The following is a 14,643-nucleotide window of genomic DNA, read 5'->3' as shown; positions in this document are numbered from 1 at the left end:
CCTCAGAGCAGTTGCAGATGCCTTAGAAGACCAGTGGTTCCAGTGAGATCCAGGGTATGGCTACACTAGTCCCGCGTCCCCTGCAGTTTAAAGTCTTAAACTTTAGTGAGAGAAAGACCCAGAGGAGGCCAGTTACAGACCCACAACAGCAGAGGCAGCAGGAGATGGAAGGAAACAAGGGGAAGAAGCATAGCTTCCCGGAGGTTTTAAGTTTTCCAACTCTTTCTCTCCCACATCTCCCCATTACCTTAGTTGGATGAGTGCTTGAAAGCAAGGTGAGATAGGTTATAGGAAATGAGAGTTAAGGTTTTTTTTCTCTCTCCCTCCTCCCTTCCTCCCCTTCTTCCTTTGCACAGCTGATAAGTAGTGAGCAAATTCTGTATATCTTGTCTCCACAGATAGATTAGAAGTTGTGTTTTGAATACAGTGGGTGCTTCATCAATGTTGTCAGCTCTGCAGAGTTTGAACAAGTAAATTACATCTTCATCTGCAGAAGCAGTGGTGGTGGTAATAATAATTGCTCCTGTTTGTTAAAAGGGGGCCATGCAGGGTAGTAGATGGAGAGAAAATTCTGGATCCTGACTACCTGGGTTTGTATGCTGGGCCTGCAATTGACTAGCTGTGGGAGGAATCACTCAACCTCTCTTTCCCTTTAGCTGTAAAGTGATGATAGTTCCTAGGACTGTTATAAGCACCTAATCAACTAATACATGTAAAGAACGTAGACTGGTACTGGGCTCACACTAAACACTTGAAAACATTTTGACTTATATGCCAGGCAATTCGAGTGCTGTTTTTGTCCCCATTTTACAGATGAGGAAACAGAGGTGCAGAGATATGAAGTGACTTGCACACGAACACACAGCTAGGAAATGATAGAGCCAGATTCCAAAGCAGGCAGCCTGAGCTCACAGACCACACACGCTCTTCGCCATCTGCTTGGTAGAGAAGAGGTCAGGTGGAAATCACTTAACTTCCTATTAATCCTCAAGTCCTTCACTCTATGAGCACCATCTACTTGGGCCATTCTGTTAGCGATTTCTTCTCTTCCAAGCCCACTTAGGTAGTGACAATCTACAGGCCCTTAAGAACCTTCCTACTTGGTGTATTATGGATAAGAAAAAGAAACAAAGTTTCTTTTACTGTGTTTATTCTCTCCAGAATTTAAAGTTTCTTAAAATTAAAAATTTAAGTTCCCATTATTCTCCCAGGTTATTCATCGTCTTATTAGAGTGAAGAATTTTATTTTGGACCCTTTAGGAAGTTTAGATACAATAGACTAAGCAGAAACTATCAGTAAAACTAGATGCCATTTATTAAGCGTGTACTGCTGACAAACACTACATTGTATCTGGTCTTCACAATGACCTTGAAAGTTTAGTATTACTGTTTAGTTTTAAAGGTGAGGAAACCAAGGGTCTTTATAATAGCCAGGAATCCTGGGGAAAAGTTACATTTATATACATATAAAATTATATATGCATTACCAGGAATCCTCTGGAAAAATAGTTATGAGAAGCAGATTTTAAGAGATTTAAGAAAATGGTGTTTATAAATTATGAAAGAATGGTGTCCATGGCTACAAATATGGGATGACACAGTGATAATTTAATTTTCTGGCGGCCACATCAATATGCTTCTTAATTCAAACTTGAAATCTGCATGGAGTTAACCTGGTTATTCCCTGGAAAGATCCTTTGCAGATCCTTGCTCTAAGGCAAGACAATAAAATTAGGACGACAAATGAAATTAGAAACCCCAAGCTTAGAGGAAGAATACGGCTCACAAACAAACTGAGGAAAGGGGTAGATGTCACAGGGTGAGGGTTGCTGGGAGACATCTATTTGATTTTCTTTCCTGAAGCTCCCAGTGTGGTGTTCAGTGTCAGATAAGCATTATTTTCACAATATTCTGTTAGAAATGGAAGCAGCTGACTTGAAAGCTGCTGGGGCTTCCTCGGCTAGGCTACGGAAGGTGCACGGTCTTGGGGAGATAATGATTTAAGACAGTTTGGTTCTCCATCTCTGGCTTGCCTCAGAATCACCTGGAAGGCTTATAAAAACAGATTGCTGGACCAACCCCCAGAGTTCTCAATTTAGTAAATCTGTGGTGGGCCTGAGACTTTGCATCTCTAACAAGTTCCCAGGTGATGTTGATGCTGAGAATGCAGGGACCACTCTTTAGAATCATTGATTGAGGAGAAGCTTGATTGACTTCATTCATTTTGGGTAGATTTCTTTCTTCCTACTCCCTACTCTCAGCCTCTTATTCGTTTCAGGGTCTCCTCCTTATTCCATTGTTGATTTTGTTTTCATTGTTGATTTTGTTTTCTTTTGGGGGGAGGCAGGGTGGAAGAAATTCAAAGTCAGCAGCCACCACTGTTCTCCCAACCCAGAAGATCCTGGGAGGCAGACTGTTCTGAGAGAAGGCTAACCCAAGGAGAACTGTATATAAATAGTTGCCCTGCCCTCTGAACTCTGAGTGTATGTCTAATTGGCTCTCAGTTTATGCTGGTGGTGGAATGAGTTCCCCTGTGTCAGGATGAAAAGTTAGGCTTCTGTCTTCAAGTGCTATAAATGTCCTCTGTTGCATTCTACCAAGCAAATAGTTCCCCACTTTGCATTTACCTTCCTCTGTCCCTTTTTCTTTATCCACGCCCTTGTTGAGCTCTCTTCTGTTCCTCCTAAAATGACCAGCTTCCAAACACTGTAGACACAAATGATGGCTCATGGTGTTATTTACATTTCAATATAACCGTTGCTGTGGGATGCTTAGCACAATTAAACCGCTGGAGACACATCCAGCCAGTGCATCCTTTGATTCAAGCAAGTTGAATCAATATACAGTGAGTTCCTGTATTAACATGCAGCTTAGGAGGCATTTATGCTGAGCTCAAAAATCTAATTAGTGGTTTCCTGTTTGGGGTATAGTGACTGTTTATTTCATTTCCAGTTCACCTGGGTCTGTAATAACTTTTCATGCTTAATTTCCATTCAGATGGAGACACTGTCTTTCATCCCCAGCCTTTTCACAAAAGCCCCAGAAACCCAATGTACTAGAAATGGTAGAGAGTTCAAAATGAGGACCTCGGATTAAATGTTCAGGTCCCCACATCATTAGTAGAAAGGAGGTAATAAAGTTCATTACATCAACAATGAAAAGAGGATATTTGCAATGTGCTTTTCTAGGAACTTCTCTTTTGAAATGGGGTGAGCTGAGTGCTGATGGAAAAGTTGACCAACTGTAACTTTTGATGCACAAGGTCATGGCTAGTCCTTGTTGATGGAAAACTGCAGCTTAAAAGCTATTCTGTGAATAGAAAAAGGACTCCCAGAAAGCTGAGGAGCTGAGAAATAACATCATGGTTCCTGCAAAGTCGGCTTCATCCAGGGGTATGAGAGTGTAGCAGATTGGTGGCCTGGGTGTTGGCAGAAGTGATGTGGCTGCTTCCAGAAAAAGAGCCACTTTATCCACCAGCACTCACATGGAAGTCCAGCTTTCAGAATTCTGCTCATGGGCCACTGCTGCAGCAAAACAAGAGGTGGCACTGGCTGGCAGCTGTTAAAAAAACATCTTTGTACCATACGATCCAGCAATTCCACTCCTGGGCATGTATCTGGAAAAGATGAAAACTCTAATTCGAAAAGATATATGCACCCCAATGTCCACAGAAGCACTATTTACAATAGCCAAACATGGAAGCAACCTAAGTGTCCATCGCTAGATGAATGGATAAAGATGTGGTATATATTGATATATACAATGGAATATTACTCAGCCATAAAAAAGAATGAAATACTGCCATTTGCAGCAAAATGGATGGACCTAGAAATAATCAAACTAAGTGAAGTAAGTCAGACAGAGAAAGACAAATATTACATGATACCACTTATATGTGGAATCTAAAAAAGTGATACAAATGAACTTAATTTACAAAACAGAAATGGGCTCACAGACATAGAAAACAAACTTATAGTTACCAAAGGGTGAAGGGGTGGGGAGGGATAAATTAGGAGTATGGGATTAACATACACACAATACTATATAAAAGTAGATAAACAACAAGGATTTACTGTATAGCACAAGGAACTACATTTAATATCTTATAATAACCTATAATGGAAAAGAATCTGAAAAAGAATATATATATCTCAATCACTTTTCTGTACACCTGAAACTAACACAACATTGTAAATCAACTATACTTCAAGTAAAAAAAAACTTTGTCATTCTTGTGCCCCAAATCAACCTACAAAGTCTTTCAGAGGGAGTGTGTTAAGTTCACTAATGTTTGCAGGGCTGAAATGCTGATTCCAAAGTGTTATAATGTTGCCTTAACTGTCAGATTCTGGAAGCAATAGACCATGGCTATCTAAATCTAGTATCACCTAAAGACCTGAGCAACCAAAGGTTGCAAGGGTCTGCCCTGGACCCCATGATTTAGAGTACCCCACTCTAGTTCTCCTCTGGCCAAGTCCCTCCTCACAGGGAGAATATTTTTCTAGACCCATTTTTGGAAACCCAGGATCCCAGAATTTCCTGTCCAAATGGTCCCGTTTTCAGAGCCTGCACAGGCCTGTTCCCAGACCATTTCTCTGGAGGACTGCACAAGACTGTGTCCTCCCCCAGGCCTGAGGACTGGCTAAGACAGGCCGTTTTCAGGGAGTAGAGGATACACAGAGCTTGGACAAGCAATGGAGATGTCCATACTCTTGTGAGAAGCCCCTCAGCGTGCTGACCTGAGCTGGGGTTGGGAAGACGGAGAGGGTTGGCTTGGTGGTGGGCACAGAAGCAGGAGGGATATAGGGGTGGACCACTTTTTGTTTACCCAGTCATAAGTTGATAGGTATTTGAGCTGTTTCCACCTGCGCCTGTTATGAATAATACGAACCTTCATGTATTGTTGCTTAGTATTCCAGGATATGAATAAATGACAGTTTATCTATTACACTGCTGAGGGACACATAAATTTCCTCTTTCCCCCAGCTAACTAAAGTCTGCAATTATAAACATGTCCTCTTGTGCACGTTTGCAAAAATTTTCTCTGGAGTACATAGTCACCTTTTAAAAAATGAATAATAGTATTTTTACTATGATAAAATAGTATTTTTACACATAGCATAAAATTTACCATTTTAACAATTTTAAAGTATATAATCCAGTGACGTTTAATACACTCATAATGTTGTGCAATCATCTCCACTCTCTATTTCAAGAATGTTTTCATCACCTCAAAAGAAAACCCTGTATCCATTAATTTCCTTCCAGCCCCTGACAATCACTAATCTGCTTCCTGTCCCTTTGGATTTGCCTATTCTGGACATTTCATAGAAATGGAATCATACAATATTGTAGGCTTTTGTGTCTGGCTTCTTTCACTTATAATCTTTTCAAGATTCAATCATATTGTAGCATGTTACTTCTAATGTGTAGTAACTATTACGGAGGGAAAGTTTCTGTCCCCCCAAAATTCGTTATGTTGAAACTCTAACCCCCAATGTAATGGCATTAGAAGGTGAGGTCTTTGGGTATTTGGTTTAGATGAAGTCATGGGGGTGGAGCCCCCATGATGGGATTAGTGCCCTTACAGGGAGAGAAAGAGATACCAGAGCTCTCTCTCTCCACCATTCTAGAATACAGTAAAAAGGGGGCAATCTGCAAGACAGAAAGAGGGCTCTCACCAGGAGTCAAATTTGCTAGCACCTTGATGATCCCAGATTTCCCAGCATTCCAGAACTGTGAGAAATAAATGCCCAAGGTTTAAGCCACCCAGCCTATGGTATTTTGTTACAGCAGACTGAGGTACGGTAGTAACTAATGTGGTAGTAATACTTCATTCCTTTTCTCCCTCACTCTTTTTTGTTTTATGTTTTTTTTAGCATCTTTATTGGAGTATAACTGCTTTATTGTGTTAGTTGTTGCTGTATAACAAAATGAATCAGCCATACGTGTACATATATCCCCTTATCACTTCCCTCTTGTGTCTCCCTCCCACCCTCCCTATCCCACCCCTCTAGGTGGTCACAAAGCACCGAGCTGATCTCCCTGTGCTATGCAGCTGCTCCCACTAGCTATCTATTTGATAGTTGGTAGTGTATATATGTCAGTGCCACTCTCACTTCATCCCAGCTTACCCTTACCCCTCCCTGTGTCCTCAAGTCCATTCTCTACGTCTACGTCTTTATTCCTGTCCTGCCCTATGTTCTTCAGAAACATTTTGTTGTTGTTGTTCCATATATATGTGTTAACATACTGGATTTGTTTTTCTCTTTCTGACTTACTTCACTCTGTATGACAAACTCTAGGTCTGTCCACCTCACTACAAATAACTCAATTTCGTTTCTTTTTTTGGCTGAGTAATATTCCATTGTATATGTGTGCCACATCTTCTTTATCCATTCATCTGTCAATGAACACTTAGGTTGCTTCCATGTGCTGCAATGAACATTGTGGTACATGACTCTTTTTGAATTATGGTTTTCTCAGGGTATATGCCCAATAGTGGGATTGCTGGGTCATACGGTAGTTCTATTTTTAGATTTTTGAGGAACCTCCATACTGTTCTCCATAGTGGCTGTATCAATTTACATTCCCACCAACAGTGCAAGAGGGTTCCCTTTTCTCCACACCCTCTCCAGCATTTATTTTTTTATTTTTCCAGCATTTATTGTTTGTAGATTTTTTGATGATGGCCATTCTGACTGGTGTGAGGTGATACCTCATTGTAGTTTTGATTTGCATTTCTCTAATGATTAGTGATGTTGAGCATCCTTTCATGTGTTTGTTGGCAATCTGTATATCTTCCTTGGAGAAATGTCTATTTAGGTCCTATGCCCATTTTTCGATTGGGTTGTTTGTTTTTCTGATGTTGAGTTGCTTGTATATTTTGGAGATTAATCCTTTGTCAGTTGCTTCCTTTGCAAATATTTTCTCCCATTCTGAGGGTTGTCGTTTCGTCTTGTTTAGGGTTTCCTTTGCTGTGCAAAAGCTTTTAAGTTTCATTAGGTCCCATCTGTTTATTGTCGTTTTTATTTCCATTTCTCTAGGAGGTGGGTCAAAAAGGATCTTGCTGTGATTTATGTCATAGAGTGTTCTATGTTTTCCTCTAAGAGTTTTATAGTGTCTAACCTTACATTTAGATCTTTTATCCATTTTGAGTTTATTTTTGTGTATGGTGTTAGGGAGTGTTGTAATTTCATTCTTTTACATGTACCTGTCCAGTTGTCCCAGCACCACTTATTGAAGAGGCTGTCTTTTATCCATTGTATATTCTTGCCTCCTTTATCAAACATAAGGTGACCATATATGTGTGGGTTTATCTCTGGGTTTCTATCTTGTTCCATTGACCTATATTTCTGTTTTTGTGCCAGTACCACACTGTCTGGATTACTGTAGTTTTGTAGTATAGTCTGAAGTCCGGAAGCCTGATTCCTCCAGTTCTGTTTTTCTTTCTCAAGATTGTTTTGGCTATTCAGGGTTTTTTGTGTTTCCATACAAATTGTGAATTTCTTTGTTCTAGCTCTGTGAAAAATGCCATTGGTAGTTTGATAGGGATTGCATTGAATCTGTAGTTTGCTCTGGGTAGAATAGTCATTTTCACAATATTGATTCTTCCAATCCAAGAACATGGTATATCTCTCCATCTGTTTGTACCTCTTTAATTTCTTTGATCAGTGTCTTATAGTTTTCTGCATACAGGTCTTTTGTCTCCTTAGGTAGGTTTATTCCTAGGTATTTTATTCTTTATCTTGCAGTGGTAAATGGAAGTGTTTCCTTAATTTCTCTTTCAGATTTTTCATTATTAGTGTATAGGAATGCAAGAGATTTCTGTGGTTTAATTTTGTATCCTGCTACTTTACCAAATTCATTGATTAGCTCTAGTAGTTTTCTGGTAGCATCTTTAGGATTCTCTATGTATAGTATCATGTCATCTTCAAACACTGATAGCTTTTTTTATTTTTACTTTTATTTTTTTTGCTGTACATGGGCCTCTCACTGTTGTGGCCTCTCCCGTTGCGGAGCACAGGCTCCAGACGCGCAGGCTCAGTGGCCATGGCTCATGGGCCCAGCCACTCCGCGGCATGTAGGATCTTACCAGACCGGGGCACGAACCCGTGTCCCCTGCATCGACAGGCGGACTCTCAACCACTGCGCCACCAGGCAAGCCCTCCATGGATCCTCTTAAGTAACATAGTCTCACTAAAGATTTATGAAAGTCCCTTCCTGCCTCCCTAAGTCTGATATGATGGCTCAAAAATTTTCATAATGGGAAGGAATTAGAATTAGAATGAGCTGAGCGCAAATCCTGGTTCTAACCTTAATAGCTTTGTGACCTAGTCAAGTTAGGTGGCTTGGTCTCCTTATCTGTAGAATCAGAACACTGATGCACCCCTGTGGCTCTTAGTAGAACACAGTCAACCCTGGGTAACACTAAGTAAGCGCGCAGTGAGTGCTGGCTCTCTCCTCTCTAGTCTTTGTACAAGAAGCATTGCCACCCTTCCCCGCTTCCTGAGGCCTTTGCCCCACGCTGTTTTGCATCATGGCTCTATGTGTCCTGGTGTGACCCTCAACCAGGTATGAGTGTACTTACTTCTGAAGGGAAGAGAGCATGGGATTCGAAGCCGGACAAAACTGGTTCACATCATGGCACTCAGTTACCAGCTCTGTGGCCTCAGTTTACTCATCTGGAAATGGGAACTTTTGTAAGGTTTAAATTAAGTAAAGTATGTAAGAGCCTTGCTCATTGCCTGGCATATAGTGATTGGATCATACACACATGCTGACCTGATATGAAATTTTTAAAATTCCATTTTAACCTGCTTCTTTCAGATACAAATCTATACTTTTCCACATGAGCAGTGCTGGGCAAGGGGTCACATTATTCACCATGTTATCTGGGTCACAGCTGATGTCCTCAGTAATGCTGCAACATCTGTGGTAGGACTTGTAATGTCCCCTAATCTCTGGTTTGTCTCTGGCAGCTGCGAAAAGTCAAGCAGTGTACAAAATGCAGTCAGTCTCTCTGGCTGGCAAATTATCTTCCCTCCAATAAATCCTGTCAGTCCTCTCCAAATGTGCTTGCTCTACACCTTGTGGGACCCATTGTTGAGATTTCTCGGCTTTGGACCTCTCTCCACAACCATGCTTACAACTAGCTTTGCTAGACATTTTTTAGAGGACAGGGAGATTTTTGTTTGGGGCTGGACTTGCAGAGTGAAATTAATAGCTTGCCCTCAGGACATAGACATGTTCTATTTTGCCTTTCTTTGACAGCTATCATTTACTGAACATCTTCCTCAAGTCAAATAAAAGAGAAACATTCTGAAAACAACATTTGTCTCAAAGAGATTGTGGCCACAGAAGCTGATACCTGACTTAAGTCCAAAAATAATTTCAAGTGCAAGAGGGTGGCTGGGGGGCCAGCAGGATGGAGAGTGTGAAGGTCCTGGACCTCCAGGGCTTTCCTCTGTGTCAAAAACATAAAATAAAATCTGATAGAATTACAAAAAGAAATTGACAAATCTACAATTACAGTAGGAGATTTTAACACACCACTATCAGGAACTAGCAGATTAAACGGATATAAAATTAGCAGGAGCTGAACATTTTGAACAACAAAATTAAAAGCTTTACCTAATGCGAGAGTGGCAAACTTTTTCTGTAAAGGATCAGATAATAGTAAATATTTTATGGCCACATACGGTTCCCTCACCTCTGTAGCATAGAAGCAACCATAGATAGTAGCTAAATGAAAGAAGGTGACTATGTTCAAATTAAACTTTAAAAAAACAGGCTGCAGGCCAGATCTGGCCCTAAGGCTATAACTTCCAGACCCTCTGACCTAATTGATAAAGTCTTTTACCCAACAATAATTTTAATTTTAATTTTAATCAAGTACCCCTGGGCCATTTAAAAAATTATCATACAAGAGAAACAAAGAAAGCTTCATCAAATTTCAGAGTCAATAACCAATGACTATTTCTCTGATCTCAATATACTTAAATTAGAAATAAACAATAGGAGTATAAAAATATATTTTGAAATGTACTCCTAAACAGAACGGTCACACTACTCTGTTTTAACAGCATAATTCATAGTAGCGAAAGACTTAGGACAACTTAAATGCCCATCAATAGAAGAATGGATAGAAAAGGAAAATTATGATATAGTCATACAATGGGATATTATACAACAGGTAAAATAACTGGTGTGAATTTAAATGGTTCAAAAAAATAATGAGAAAAGCAAGCTCTAGAATAATAAATATAATACCATTTATATAAATTTTAAAGCACGCAGATATTGTTTATGAATATTATTATTTATGGATATTATGGGAAGGGATATTAAAATGGGACTTTTCCTGTTTACTAAATCATGACTACATCTCTTAGACTGAAAACATTTGTCCATTCTACAGAGATTATATGTGTGGCAAATCATGTTCTCCAAGTCTGTGGCTTTATCTTAATTTTTTTTAAATAGTAACTTTTGAGAAATAATCATGAAAAAATTTTAAGTTGTTGAAATTATCAGTCTTTCTTCTTTGTGTGTATGTCTTGATTAAGAAATCCTTCCCTGCCCTGCACTATTCACAATAGCCAAGACATAGAAACAACCTAAATGTCCATCGACAGAGAGATGAATGGATGAAGAAGATGTGGTATATATATATACAATGGAATACTACTCACCATAAAAAAGAATGAAATAATGCCATTTGCAGCAAAATGGATGCAACTAGAGATTATCATATAGTGAAGTAAGTCAGAAAGAGAAAGACAAATACCATATTATATCATTTGTATGTGGAATCTAAAATATGACACAAATGAGCTTATCTATGAAACAGAAACAAACTCACAGACATAGAGAACAGACTTGTGGTTGCCAAAGGGGAGGGATGGTGGGAGAGGGAAGGATTGGGAGTCTGGAATTAGAAGATGTAAACCATTATATTTATATAGAATGGATGAACAACAAAGTCCTACTGTATAGCACAGGGAACTACAGTATATTCAATATCCTGTAATAAACCATAATGGAAAAGAATATGGAAAAGAATGTATATACGTGTATAACTGAATCGCTTTGCTGTACAGCAGAAATTAACACAATATTATAAATCCACTATACTTCAATAACATAAATTAAAAAGAAAGAGAAATCCTTCCCTACCCCAAGGTCATAAAAATAAGACATTCTCCTATATTTTATAAATAAATATAATATATATATGTGCTATAGACTGAATGTTTGTGTTTCCCAAAATTCATATGTTGAAACTTAATCCCCAAAGTGATGATATTTGGAGGTGGGCCTTTGGGATGTGATTAAGTTATGAGGGTAGAACCCTCCTGAATGGGATGAATGCCCTTATAAGAGAGACCCCAGAGAGGACCCTTATCCCTCCTGCCATGTGAGGATACAGTAAGAGGACGACCATTTATGAACCAGGAAGCAGGTTCTCACCAGATGCATAGATCTTGCACTTCCCAGCCTCCAAAACAATGAGAAATAAATTTCTGTTGTTTGTAAACCACCCAGCCTATGGTAATTTTTTTATAGCAGCCCAGATGGACTAAGACTGTATATATATATATATATATATATATATATATATATATATATATATATTTCTCCACCAGCTTACCAGCTCAGACAATTTATTTCCTCTCTTTCTACCTGATATTCCCTCATTTATAGATGGAGGTTTGTAAAAAGGGGGTTAGTAATAGTACTTTCCTTATAGGATTTTGTGAGGAATACATACATTAACTTTTTTTAAAAAAATAAATTTATTGGGCCTCCCTGGTGGCGCAGTGGTTGAGAGTCCGCCTGCTGATGCAGGGGACACGGGTTCGTGCCCCGGTCTGGGAAGATCCCACATGCCGCGGAGCGGCTGGGCCCGTGAGCCATGGCCGCTGAGCCTGCGCGTCCGGAGACTGTGCTCCGCAACGGGAGAGGCCACAGCAGTGAGAGGCCCATGTACCGCAAAAATAAGTAAATCAATCAATTTATTTATTTATTTTTGGCTGTGTTGGGTCTTTGTTGCTGTGCACAGCCTTTCTACAGTTGCGGTGAGTGGGCTTCTCATTGCGGTGGCTTCTCTTGCTGCAGAACACGGGCTCTAGGAGCACGGGCTTCAGTAGCAGTGGCATGTGGGCTCAGTAGCTGTGGCTCGTGGGCTTAGTTGCTCTGCGGCATGTGGGATCTTCCCAGACCAGGGATCGAACCCGTGTTCCCTGCATTGGCAGGCAGATTCTTAACCACTGCACTACCAGGGAATCCCCCGTACATTAACTTTTCTTAAGCAAACGTTACTACAGTCAGGTCCAGGCAGGAATCACCTATCGCTCCATTTCTCCAGGCTAGAAAGCTTCACCCTCCCCTTCTCCCAACAAAGCAGAGAATACCCAAGCACCTCTTTTAGAAAGTTTATGATTGCACATTTTGCCTCTTCTTTTCATTGGAGATTAGGTACAGAGGGGTTAGGAGGGAGCAAAAAAAATAGGAACAGACTATCGGAGGCCACTACAAGCTGAGAACCAGAGAAGGTTTCAAGGTTTGATAGCAACTTGTCTTTGTAGAGGACTTTTATGATTGCAAGCACATACATGGAAACGTCCTCTTGTAGTCTTTGAACATCAGAATAGGAAGGATCCTTAGACATTGCTGATCAGACTCTTTAATTGAAGCTGAACTCCCTGTTCCTATTTGCACCTGCCTTTCTCTGTGGAATGCAGAGTGGGAAGGAACATGATCCAGGCCCTAAGAGACAGAACACACAGACTTCATTCAAAGCCAGGCAGACACAAGTTTATATTCTGGCTCTACTGCTTATCAGCTGTAGGACCTTGGACAAGTTTTTTTTTTTTTTTTTTTTTTTTTTGTGGCACGCGGGCCTCTCACTGTTGTGGCCTCTCCCATTGCGGAGCACAGGCTCTGGACGCGCAGGCTCAGCGGCCATGGCTCACGGGCCCAGCCGCTCCGTGGCATGTGGGATCTTCCCGGACTGGGGCACGAACCCATGTCCCCTGCATTGGCAGGCGGACTCTCAACCACTGCGCCACCAGGGAAGCCCTGGCCAAGTTAATTTTAAGTGAATTTAATTTCTCCAAATCTCAGTTTTCAATTTATAATATGGAAGAATGATAGTATCTTTATTACAGGGCTATTGTGAGACTTAGAGATGTGAAATGCAGAAGAATACCTGGCATATAATAGGATTACATCATTAGGATTACGATGTCCCCCCAATAGTCATTAGGTTCTGCTTGGACCTTCAGAGATGAAAAACCACTTAAATGAGGAACCACTTAAAATGTCTCGCATAGCTCCCAGAATCAAGAAGTTGTATACATCCTGCCCAAAGATGCTTGTGCCATAATTTAGATAAGTTGCCACCTTGATTGATCTCAAATTCTGTCATTGGCATACTTCCCTGCAGTGACAGGAAAAGAAGGCATTTTGCTGGTTGGCACCCAGGCTCCTTTCCCCAAAAGAACGCTTCTTTTATCAGCCATTTCTCCATCTGCTCTTCTCTGCAGCAGAAGCTTTACAGTATAGATGTTCCCAACTGGAATGGGAGCACATGGCTTGGGTGAATGCAATTAGTGCATTCCTAAGGAAAACAGAATAAACTATGCAGAGCCCGAGTGCTTGGCAGCTTCAGAAAAGTGTTGTAAGATATGTGCTCCAGTACTGTCTCTCTAATTAAAAAAAAACAAAAAGCAGATGGAGATTATGGTAATTAAAATGTAGAATCATTAAAAAAACAAAGCCAAAAAAAAAAAAAAAACCATCAAGGACAATGGTCATACTTTCTGGTTTTATGCTCAATCTTAAAGCTTTGAAATTTCTTTTATCAGATACAAATATCTATGTAGAAATTTACAGATCAGAGGAGCTCAAGTAAGAAAAACTACACAAAAACCTCAGCTATCATCCCAAATGATGCTTTTCTATGCCCTCACAGAGGGAGGCAGCAGGAAGATGGGGCTCTTTGCACTGTCTAGGGTCCCTGTGGGTGCTCTTAAAACCCTCAGGTGTCCAGATGGAAGGCAACTTAAAAGAGCACATACAAGAGCTTTGTGACCTTGGGAGTCACCTTAACTCCTGGGCCTTAGGTTTCCACTGATGAAATTGGAATAAAGAATTTTTAAGAATTCTCATGGTTCTGAGTTCATACGAACCTAGTTTTTCTTGAATTGATAAGGACATCAGAGGCAGAATAATGATAACTAAGAGCTCTACGTAGGTTATATCATTCTTTTTCTTCGTCCACACTTTCCTGAAGAGGACACGAAGGTTCAAAGTCATTAACTGATTAGCCTTAGATAGCTATTAAGTGGTCCAATCTGGATTTGAACCCAGATGTGTAGGAGTCACTAAGTCATGCTTTTTTCACTTAAAGAAAATATTCCTTGGGCCCTCACGGTTAGGAAAATGGAAATGCTGGTGGCAGTCATTAATTCTGTCATTTTTCAGATATTTATTAAGTACCTACAGTTGCCAGACCCTGTGCTAGGAGGTAGAAATACAGTGGGAACACCCATATGACTACCCATCCTACAAAGATTGAAGGCATTATTGTTACTGCTCTTCTTCGTGGCTAAAGAAGAAATGCAAAAATAGATTTTG

The sequence above is a fragment of the Tursiops truncatus genome, chromosome 8, assembly GCF_011762595.2.
Source record: "Tursiops truncatus isolate mTurTru1 chromosome 8, mTurTru1.mat.Y, whole genome shotgun sequence".
Classification (NCBI taxonomy): Eukaryota; Metazoa; Chordata; class Mammalia; order Artiodactyla; family Delphinidae; genus Tursiops; species Tursiops truncatus.
The sequence above is the reverse complement of the archived record's forward strand: the minus strand, read 5'-3'. Positions refer to the sequence as shown.